At 47.1% G+C, this 9,167-nt stretch overlaps 1 pseudogene across 1 annotated transcript; it reads left to right on the plus strand.

Moving 5' to 3' along the window:
- Positions 1-2,945: 2,945 nt before the first annotated feature.
- LOC308567890 (alpha-1,4-N-acetylglucosaminyltransferase-like) lies at positions 2,946-8,852 on the plus strand (annotated as a pseudogene). The gene is made up of 2 exons: positions 2,946-3,380; positions 8,241-8,852. The product of its transcript is annotated as an alpha-1,4-N-acetylglucosaminyltransferase-like (transcript).
- The last annotated feature ends 315 nt before the right edge of the window (positions 8,853-9,167 follow it).

Genomic DNA, 9,167 nt, shown 5'->3' on the forward strand with positions numbered 1-9,167 from the left:
ATGGTAAAGGAACTAATACAAACTATGTCCCCAAGTTCCCCAAGCCCTTCCTGGGAGCCTCTAGGGATCTGTGGAGTCATCTTGGAGCTCCTGTTGTGGCACCTGCTCCCACACATAGAAAGTCAGTGTGATACCGTCCCTATGAGGCAGAAAGAGGAGCAGAAAGAAGGGAAAGCAGTTCTGTTCACACCAGAGGGAAGGCTGAAGGGATGGATCTGGGAGCCTGGGGAGTTGCTTGCAGAGTGGCTCAGATGACAGGAAGCCTCTTCAGAAAGACTCAGGAAGGACATCAGGCTGTGATCCCAAAAGAGCCCTGGGTATCAGTGCCTGACTGCTGGACTCTGTGCACATCTCAGCTCCAAAACAGAGCTGCATATTTCTTCTTAAATGTTCCGAGGGAAACATATTTCACTCATCTGTAAAAAAACCCACCAACAATTTAATGTTTGTCATCAGGGAGTCAAATACCATCTATAGTAATTATGTTTCATTTTCTCCTGTTTTCCTTGGTGAAAAGTGAAAGTAGCTTGTTGGGTTAACAGAGCCCTTCACCCTCACTGTGAGTCTGAGGTCACTTATTTCCCATACTTTACAAAAGAGCTGAGGCTCTGAGCAGTTTTGGGACTTGTCCTGGTGACCAGAGCCTGTGGCAAGTGGAAGAATGACTCCAAACTAGTGCTCTTTCCATCATACCCACTACTTGGATCAGAGTCAGACAGGTCCCACTTTTTGTGTTTGGGATGTCACTGCATCACCAATGCTCACTTTCACCCCTCTGACAAAGACCCCCAACTACTTCACTGATCTCTGCTTTGACCACTTGTTCAATGGTTTTGATTATTGTGCGGACAGTTGGAAGGCACTGGCTACATGATCCACCAGAAATGCAGGCACTAGGCATGTATCACTCCACAAATGGAGACCTCTAGTCATCCCAGAGCAAGTAGCAAGAGCTCTGCTCTCCCCCTCACTCCCCTCTGGAAGGTAAAATACAACCCATCCATTCAATGCCAGGGAATTTTGAGAAGATACCAAGGTACCTGAGCCATAAATTGATGACTTCCAGAGAAGAAATTCAGCTCCCAAAGGAATGACCCAAAAAGCTGTTCCTGGGAAGCCTCAGCACATAGAAAACAAGAGGCCATTGATAAGTGGGACATCTTAAGTCTGTTAATGTGGAACCTGCTATGTCAGAATCCAAAGTCTGCTCAGGAGAGGACCTCTCTGTTCACACGAGAGCATCCAGGGGGAGCTGTGGATTCCTGTTCATGGCCAAGAGAAGGCTCTGAATTGAAAATGGTGACTCCCTCAGTGAGGATGGCTTCCAAGAGGATTACTACATACTGATGTCAGGAGCACTGGGGGGCAGACCCCAGGAGAAAGATACTACTGTCTTTGGAGATGTGGGGATTGCCACATCATGGGTGCAGGGTGATGAACTTGGCCTTGTGAGGCCTGGAGGAAGCTCTACCTCATGCGAGGGGACCTCTGCGCAAAGGGTCCTTCTTGAAGCCACTGTAACTGAAATTGGAGAATCAATTCTTGCTCCAAATCAGCAGAACCTTGGACTGCTGGGCTTGTCCATTGCTTATTGGTGGTGATGGATTTTCTTTTTTTTTTCTCAGACCTTGTATTTGCAAAGTTTGGACCAAATTACAGGGTTGTCAGTGATGAAGCATTCCCAAGTCTGCCCATGGTTTTGATTGGACCTAAACTGCTCAGGCACACTATCTTTTGGGTCCAGGGCCATATACAGTTTCTCTAGGCCAAGTCATCACCCTATTGCCCTTCTGACAAACCCCAAAATAACAGGATTTCATGCGTGGACCACCTGAAAAACTGTGCAAACTCCTTATTGTCCCCAAGTCTCTGTGTTTGGGAAACTTAGTAAAGGGAGGAGCTTCCTGAGAACTTGCCTTTAGTGTTAATCTTCGGCCAATGATTTACTTCCCCCTGTTGTTGAATTGGAAGATTAAGTGGCGATTTATCAGAAAGTATAGCAGGAAAAGCTTGTGGTCATTGCTGAGACCTCAGGTAGCAGTTGACCGCAAGTCTCAGGCTCGAGGTAAGCTCTGACTCACTGGTTTTGTATTTTCTAAAAGAGTCATATGGCATGGGAAACCTTGACCACAGGAAAAGTGGAATCTGTGGTCCCCTGGAGTTAGCTAGAGTTAGAGCCAATGTTTTCAGAGAGGGAGTTGCTACAAGGAGACAGGGGACCCAAATAAGGGGCTTGGCTCTGCTAACCTTGTGATCTTGTCAAAGTATTTAATTCTAGATTTCGGTTTGCTTTCATGGTTAGTTTTCTTCTTAGTTCTGTTAGCTTCTTAGTAAATCAACTTGGGTTTTCTAGGTGGGCAATCATATTTTTACAGCCAGTGATGTTTTGCTTCTTTCTTTCTGAATTCATAGTACGCAATCTTTTCTCTTGTTTCGTTGCCTTGGTTAGACTTAGCGGCGTGATGTTGAATGGTAACAGTGATCATTGCATATCCCTAGCCTTTTCCTGGTCTTACTGGGGATCATTGAAATGCTTCCTATTAAGTATGATGATTGCTGTATGTTCTGCTACACATCGTCAGCTGAAGAAAATTTCCTTGGGCTTCATCAAAATCATGAGTGGATGTCTTACCTTATCCTGTTCTTGGCACCTTTTCACCAAAATGGCCATATAGCTTTTCTTCTTTTATCTATAAGATAATGCATGTGATTAATAGATTTTCTGTTATGAATGAATTAGTATTACCCTAAATTCCTAAGTTCAACCCCAGTGAATGCCTTTTTCTTTTGCATATTGGATGGCTTGATTTGATCATATTTTATTTGGGATTTAAAAAAATCTAAGCTTAGAAGTGATATGATTGTGTAGTTGTTTTTGTGTGTGTGCATGCTATTGTTTTCCAGTTTTGTGAATGGAATTTTAACGAATGTGTTGACTTAAAGGAGCAGTCCAGGAGAGAGAAGTGGACATGCTGAAGGAGCTCCAACTCTCCCTGTTGGTCATCCTGCTGCTTTGCTGTGGCTTCCTCTACCAGCTGACCCTGAAGTCCAGCTGCCTCTTCTCCTGCCTGCCCCCCTACAAGTCCCAGCGGGGGCCAGAAGCCCTCCTGGGCAAGGGGCGCAGCATTGTGTTCCTAGAGACCTCCGAGAGAATGGAGCCATCCCCGCTGGTCGCCTGTGCTGTGGAGTCTGCTGCCAAGGTTTATCCCGACTACCCGGTGGCATTTTTTATGAAGGGCCTCAGCAGTTCCATGCGGCTGCCCCCAAACTCCACTTACCCAGCCTTTTCTCTCCTCTCAGCAATAGACAATGTTTTCCTCTTCCCTTTGGATCTGAAAGGGCTGTTTGAAGACACACCACTGTTTTCATGGTACACTCGAGTAAGTGTCTGAGAATCTTAGAATGCCCATGTTGAGAGGCACCACAGAAAAGGTGTCCAACCTACTCCTTTTATAGAGGGGTCAACTGAGGGTAAGGACTCAGTGTCAGAGATGGAACTAGAGCCCAGATCCTTTCACTCTTGCCTGGCCTTCTTTCTATGGGGTTGAGCCCTGATTCAAGTACTTGGGAGAGACTTAGGTTAGACTTGTCTTTTGCCTGCTGTCTTTGGCCTCCAGCTTTCTCTCTTAGTACCTAGGTCATTTTGAGACTAATCATCGGTGAATGAGTGCCCGCATCTTTTCCAGGTGTGTATACTCCTTATTTTCCACTGCCAGTTTTAAACCCATCCACGTTAAACTATTTTTGCACCTGAAGGGGAAACGAGGCAATATTTCACCTGAAAATTATAGAAATAGAAAATTCATAAGGGGTCAGGTGGAGTGCTTCTGTATGAGTTTGCGTTATATTCAGATATGAGCAAGAAACTTCTGGAACTCTTGGGAAGTTTGTAATCTTCATCTTAGTAACATAGCACAATAAGGAAATAATATTTCCTTTAGATATTTCTCTCATGAGGACCCATAATCAGGTAATGTTTAAGGAACTTATAAGCACTCTCTGATTTCATTATGCAGCTTTGAACTGTGCCTTCTTATGAAGACTACAACATGGGATTAAGTACTCTTCCATTAAAAGTTCACTATAAGTGTTTTAGCTATGCCATGCCCCATCTCCCATCAAGATGGAAGAAAAAGGCTTGAAGAACAAAATACACCACACACAGTGATAGTAGGTGTTTTAGTATGACCTGGAGTGAATTCAGTGATGAGGATATGTTAATTTTATAATTGTTTTTAAAAAACAGCTAAAACTTGATTTGAAAATAATAGCATTGCTTGCTATATAAAGCTTTATCTGCATTCTAATCATAGGCTAGATCAGATGTAAGGAAGCTTGTTCTTTTTTCTCTGTTAAACCTCTCCCAAGGATATTTTTCCCATTGTGTTTTGTAGAGAGAGTGGAAGGGAGGGGGAGAGGCACACACAGAGAAATACTGATGTGAAAGGGAGATCCACTGGTTGCCTCCTGAACATGGCCTAATTGGGATCGGGGATAGATCCTGCCACCAAGATACATGCCCTTCTCCTGAACTGAGCCCTCGAGCCTTCAGTCCGAGGTTCTAACCACTGAGCCGAAGCTGCTAGGGCCAGGAAAGTGTGTCCTCCTTAAAGGGCCAGAGAGTCAATAGTTTAGGTTTTGCAGCTCAAGTAGCATGATTGAAGCCATTTGTGACGGTACTTGTATTAGTTTCCTATGGCTGTGTAACAAAAAGCCAGGAACTTGGTGATTTGAGAGAACAAAAACCTCTTCCCTCCCTGTGTGCAGGCCAGAGGTCCCAAATCAGTTTCACTGGGTGGATATCAAGGTGCTGGCAGGGCCCATTCTCCAGGGGTATGATGGGAGCTCTAGTAAAGAATCTTTTCTGTGGAGTCCATCAGTCCAGTCTCTGCCTCCATCTCCATACCCCCTTTCCTGTGTGTGCATGTGCGTGTGTGTGTGTGTGTGTGTGTGTGTGTGTGTGTGAACGCTCCCTCTACCTCACTATAAAGGACACTTGTGATCGCATTTAGGGCCCCTCTGGATATTCCAGGATAATCTCCCCTTCTTGACACCCTCCATTTGTCACATCTGCAAAGACCCCTTTCCCATAAGGTAACAGTTATAGGTTCCAGGACTTAGGACCTGATATCTTTGCATGGCTAGTATTCAGCCTACTACAGTACTCTTTTACCAAAGAGGGAAACTCCTGTCCCCACTGCCTCATTCCCCTGGGGCTTTCCTGGATGGAGGCCACACTTGCCCCTAGTTGCTATCAGCTCGAGAGCTTTTCTAGACTAAGGGACAGGCCTGAGTGTGAGTGTGTGTGTGAGAGTGTGTGTGTGCGTGTGTGTGGTGGTGATGGGAGGGGCTTAAGGGAATTTGTCAGCTTCATTCTTGCCCCATGGGACTTTAGTTCCCAGGGCTCCCATCTCTCCTGAAGAGCCTGGAAGTCTCCAATTGGAATCCGTGAGGAGGAGGTGGAGCTCCTCAGCAGACTGAGGTTTCACCTGCAGTTGCCAGCACTGGGTTCCTAACAACCAGGTGATGGCTAGTGTGACCCTAAGCAGCAGCAGGGCAGGCTGCTGTGCAGGTGCTGGTAGTGGGGAAGGACCAGGTGAATGGCACCAGGCTGCTGGGTCCCTGCAGCTCTCAGCGCTTGCCTGCTAGAGGGCGCTCCAGCACCGTACAAGGCCAGACAGCATGCTGGCTCTGGGCCCAACTTCCCCACACCTGGGCTCAACTAACATTATCTACACTGCCTTTTGCCCCTTGGGAAAAGAAAGCTCTGCTCACATTGTTTTGGGAGATGCTACATACTGCATTCATTTTTCATAAACGAATCATGCACATGCAGGGTACTACACCAGGGCTAGTGTCTAACTTCCCTTGGGGGGCTGGGTGTGGCTTGTGCTGGCCCAGTTAGGCCACTTCAGAATAACTGGGGGCCAGCTGTTAGGGATGACCCAATGTGCCATCACCTGCCAGTGACCACTAGGTTTGTGGCACTGATCTGGCAACCGTAGCCCTGGAGGTTGCCCAGGGTTGAGTACTGTGGGGGAGGGACAGGGTCAATAGCCAGAAGCCTAATCCTTCCTGGTGCTCACCCTTGGGGGAGCCCTTGGGTTTTAGGCTGATGTCCAATGCTCACGTTAATGCAGGCTTCTTCCTCCTTGGGTTCTGGCCAGCTTTTGATATCCTATGTCTCTGGATCTGTTCACTAACAATCACCAATTTACCAAATAACCAACATATATTTTTACCAAAACCATAACTTTTGTTGAATGAGTCCATTTTTGGAGCCAGATTGCCTGGGTTCAAATCCAACCTCTGCCTCTCTGACGTTGGACAAGTTACCGAACTTTGAGATCCTCTTATTTTTTTTTATATTTTGTTAATCCTCACCCTTGGGTATTTTTTCCATTGATTTTTAGAGAGCATGGAAGGGAGGGAGGGAGGAGAGAGAGAGAAACACATTGATGTGAGAGAGACGCATCAGTTGATTGCCTCCTGCACTGGAATCTCGGAGAAATCCTGCAACCCAGGCATGTGCCCTTGTCTGGGAATCGAACCCAAGACCCTTTGGTTTGCAGACTTGATGCTCGAACCACTGGCCCACACTGGCCACGGTGAACTTGGTGATCCTATTAGATTTTCACTTGAAGAATGGGAATAATCTTAATACCAATCTTTGCCGATTTGTGTAGATTATAAAGAATTTAGAACAATTTTTGATAAATTTTAGTTATTATTATTTCGGAGCTCTTCATCCATGGTGTGCAATGTGATGACGTGAACAATTCTGGGGGGATTTCTGCACAGTCTAGTTAAGATGCTTCATTTGGCTTTATGACAGAATTGTAAAGAATGCCTATCTTGTCCAAGCCAAGAGTTGCTGTTGAATCTTTCAATCAACATATTTCAGTGTAGAAAAATCTATTGTGTTTTCTAGCATTCCATTTGGACACATTGCCACTTATTATGACTTATTTTCATTCTTTTTAAGTTAGTTTCTCGGTTGCTCTCCTTGAAGCACATGGAGTCATCCACTCTTTGCCACTCCAATCCATCAAAGTGTGACTGGCTTGATCTTTGGCACGGGTGGGGGACCTGCCCACGTCTCTCACCTCCTTGATTTTCAGCCTCCTTGGCCACCACCTCTTGGCTGGGTTCTTTCAACAGCGCCCTTACTTGCCTCTCTGCTCCTGCCCTGGTCACCTCCCAACCCCCACCCACCCCTGTCTGTTTTCCACAGAGCAGCCAGTGTGGCCCTTGGAAGACTAATCAGATCACATGACTCCTGTCTTCCAAATCTTCCCAATAACTTCATGCTTTGCTCAGCCCACAGAATGCGCCCTCCTTCTCTGCCCTACCCTTTCTGGTGTCATCTCCTACCCCTCTCCCTTCACTACTTGGCTGTGGCCACACTGCCTTCCTCCTGTTCCTGCCTCGGGTCCCCTGCACTAGCTCTTCCCTCTACCTCGAACCTTCTTCTCAGACATTTGGCCATAGCTCACTCCCTCACTTCATTCCAGCTTCTGCTGGAACCCGAGATCCGATTGTGCTCCCCGCCCCCTTCATAGCCTCCCCACCCAGCCCCTTCCCTTGATAGTTGTTATGAATCCCCAGCAGAACATATAGGTTCATTTGTTTGGTGTCCATCTCCTCCCAGCAGAGAGTTTTCTCCTTGCTCACTGGCATATCTTCAGGAGCTGTCACAGAGCTTGGCACACAGTAAGTAGGCCCTTATTAAATATTATTAAAGGAACTAGTTATTGAACGAAGGCATACATGCATTTTAAGGTTGTTTTGCAAATTTATCAAATAGCACGAATACTGATTTTTTCCTATATTTTCTACTCTACCTTTTTCTTTATCAGTTTTTAGGACATTAAAAAAATTCTTTCTTCATGGTTTCATGTTTGCAGATACCATCCCACCTCCTGAAAATGACTCATAGAGTTCACTGTGAAATCCCTTTTGGTTTCTACTTTACCTTGCCACTTCTTTCATTTGAAAAAAACAAAACTTCAAGCCCCTGAAGTCTTCCCATGGATACTGATTTGTGTAACCTTTATACTAAAAGGCAACACTTGGGTGAAGGAGACAATGTTGGTAAATTGGAAAAATTGGTCCCTTGGCAAATAGGTATTTGGGAAGCAGGCTTGCTGCCCCCTCCCCGGCAGCCTGGGCCAGGCCTCCTTCTGTGACTCCCCTCCCTCCCCCGCGCTGCTCAGGCTGATTTGCACCTGCTCCTGCAGATCAGCACCAGTGCAGAGAGAAGCTGGCTCCATGTAAGCTCAGAGGTGTCCCGCCTGGCCATCACCTGGAAATACGGGGGCGTCTACATGGACACCGATGTCATCTCCATCAGGCCCATCCCTGAGGAGAACTTCTGGGCGGCACAGGCTCCGCAGTCCTCTAGTAACGGGGTGTTTGGATTCCTCCGCCGCCACTCCTTCCTATGGCAGTGCATGGAAAACTTTGTTGAACACTACAATTCACACATTTGGGGCCACCAGGGTCCCGTTTGATGACAAGGATGTTGAGAGTGTGGTGCAAACTTGAAGACTTCCAGGAGGTGAGCGACCTCAGGTGTTTGAACTTGTCCTTCCTCCACCCCCAAAGATTTTACCCCATCCCCTATCCAGAGTGGAGGCGCGACTATGAGGTGGGGAACAGGGAGCCAAGCTTCACACTCCTATGCCCTGCATCTGTGGAACTACCTGAACCAGGGAGGGAGGGGCGTGGTTAGAGGCCGCAACACGCTGGTGGAAAATCTCTGTCGTCAGCACTGTCCCAGGACTTACGGGGACACGATTCAAGGCCCAGAGGGGTTGGTGACTGGGGAGTCGGGTCCCGGGATCAAATAGAGCCAGCGCTGGTTTGTTGCTGCTACATCCTGGCCCTAAACACTTCCTGCAGTGCCTCGCTTTCCCCTGATCTCCACTGTCTGCAGGGGTGTGGGGGCTTCGTCACATGTCGGTAAGAGTAGCTTCCTCTGCCTGTAGTAGAGAAGCCCCAGACACCTTTGTCCTGTTCCTGTGTCTGGGACTGACCATGGTGCCACAAATCTTGTGTGTGCTGTGGCAGAGGTGGCACAAGAGAGGGTGACAGCTTCCCAGGGTTAAGTGATCTAGTCCCCTATCCACTCTTGGTATCCTCAGGCCCTGGGTCAGAGCCTGACA

This window comes from Miniopterus schreibersii (assembly GCF_964146895.1).
Source record: "Miniopterus schreibersii genome assembly, chromosome: 15".
Lineage (NCBI taxonomy): Eukaryota > Metazoa > Chordata > Mammalia > Chiroptera > Miniopteridae > Miniopterus > Miniopterus schreibersii.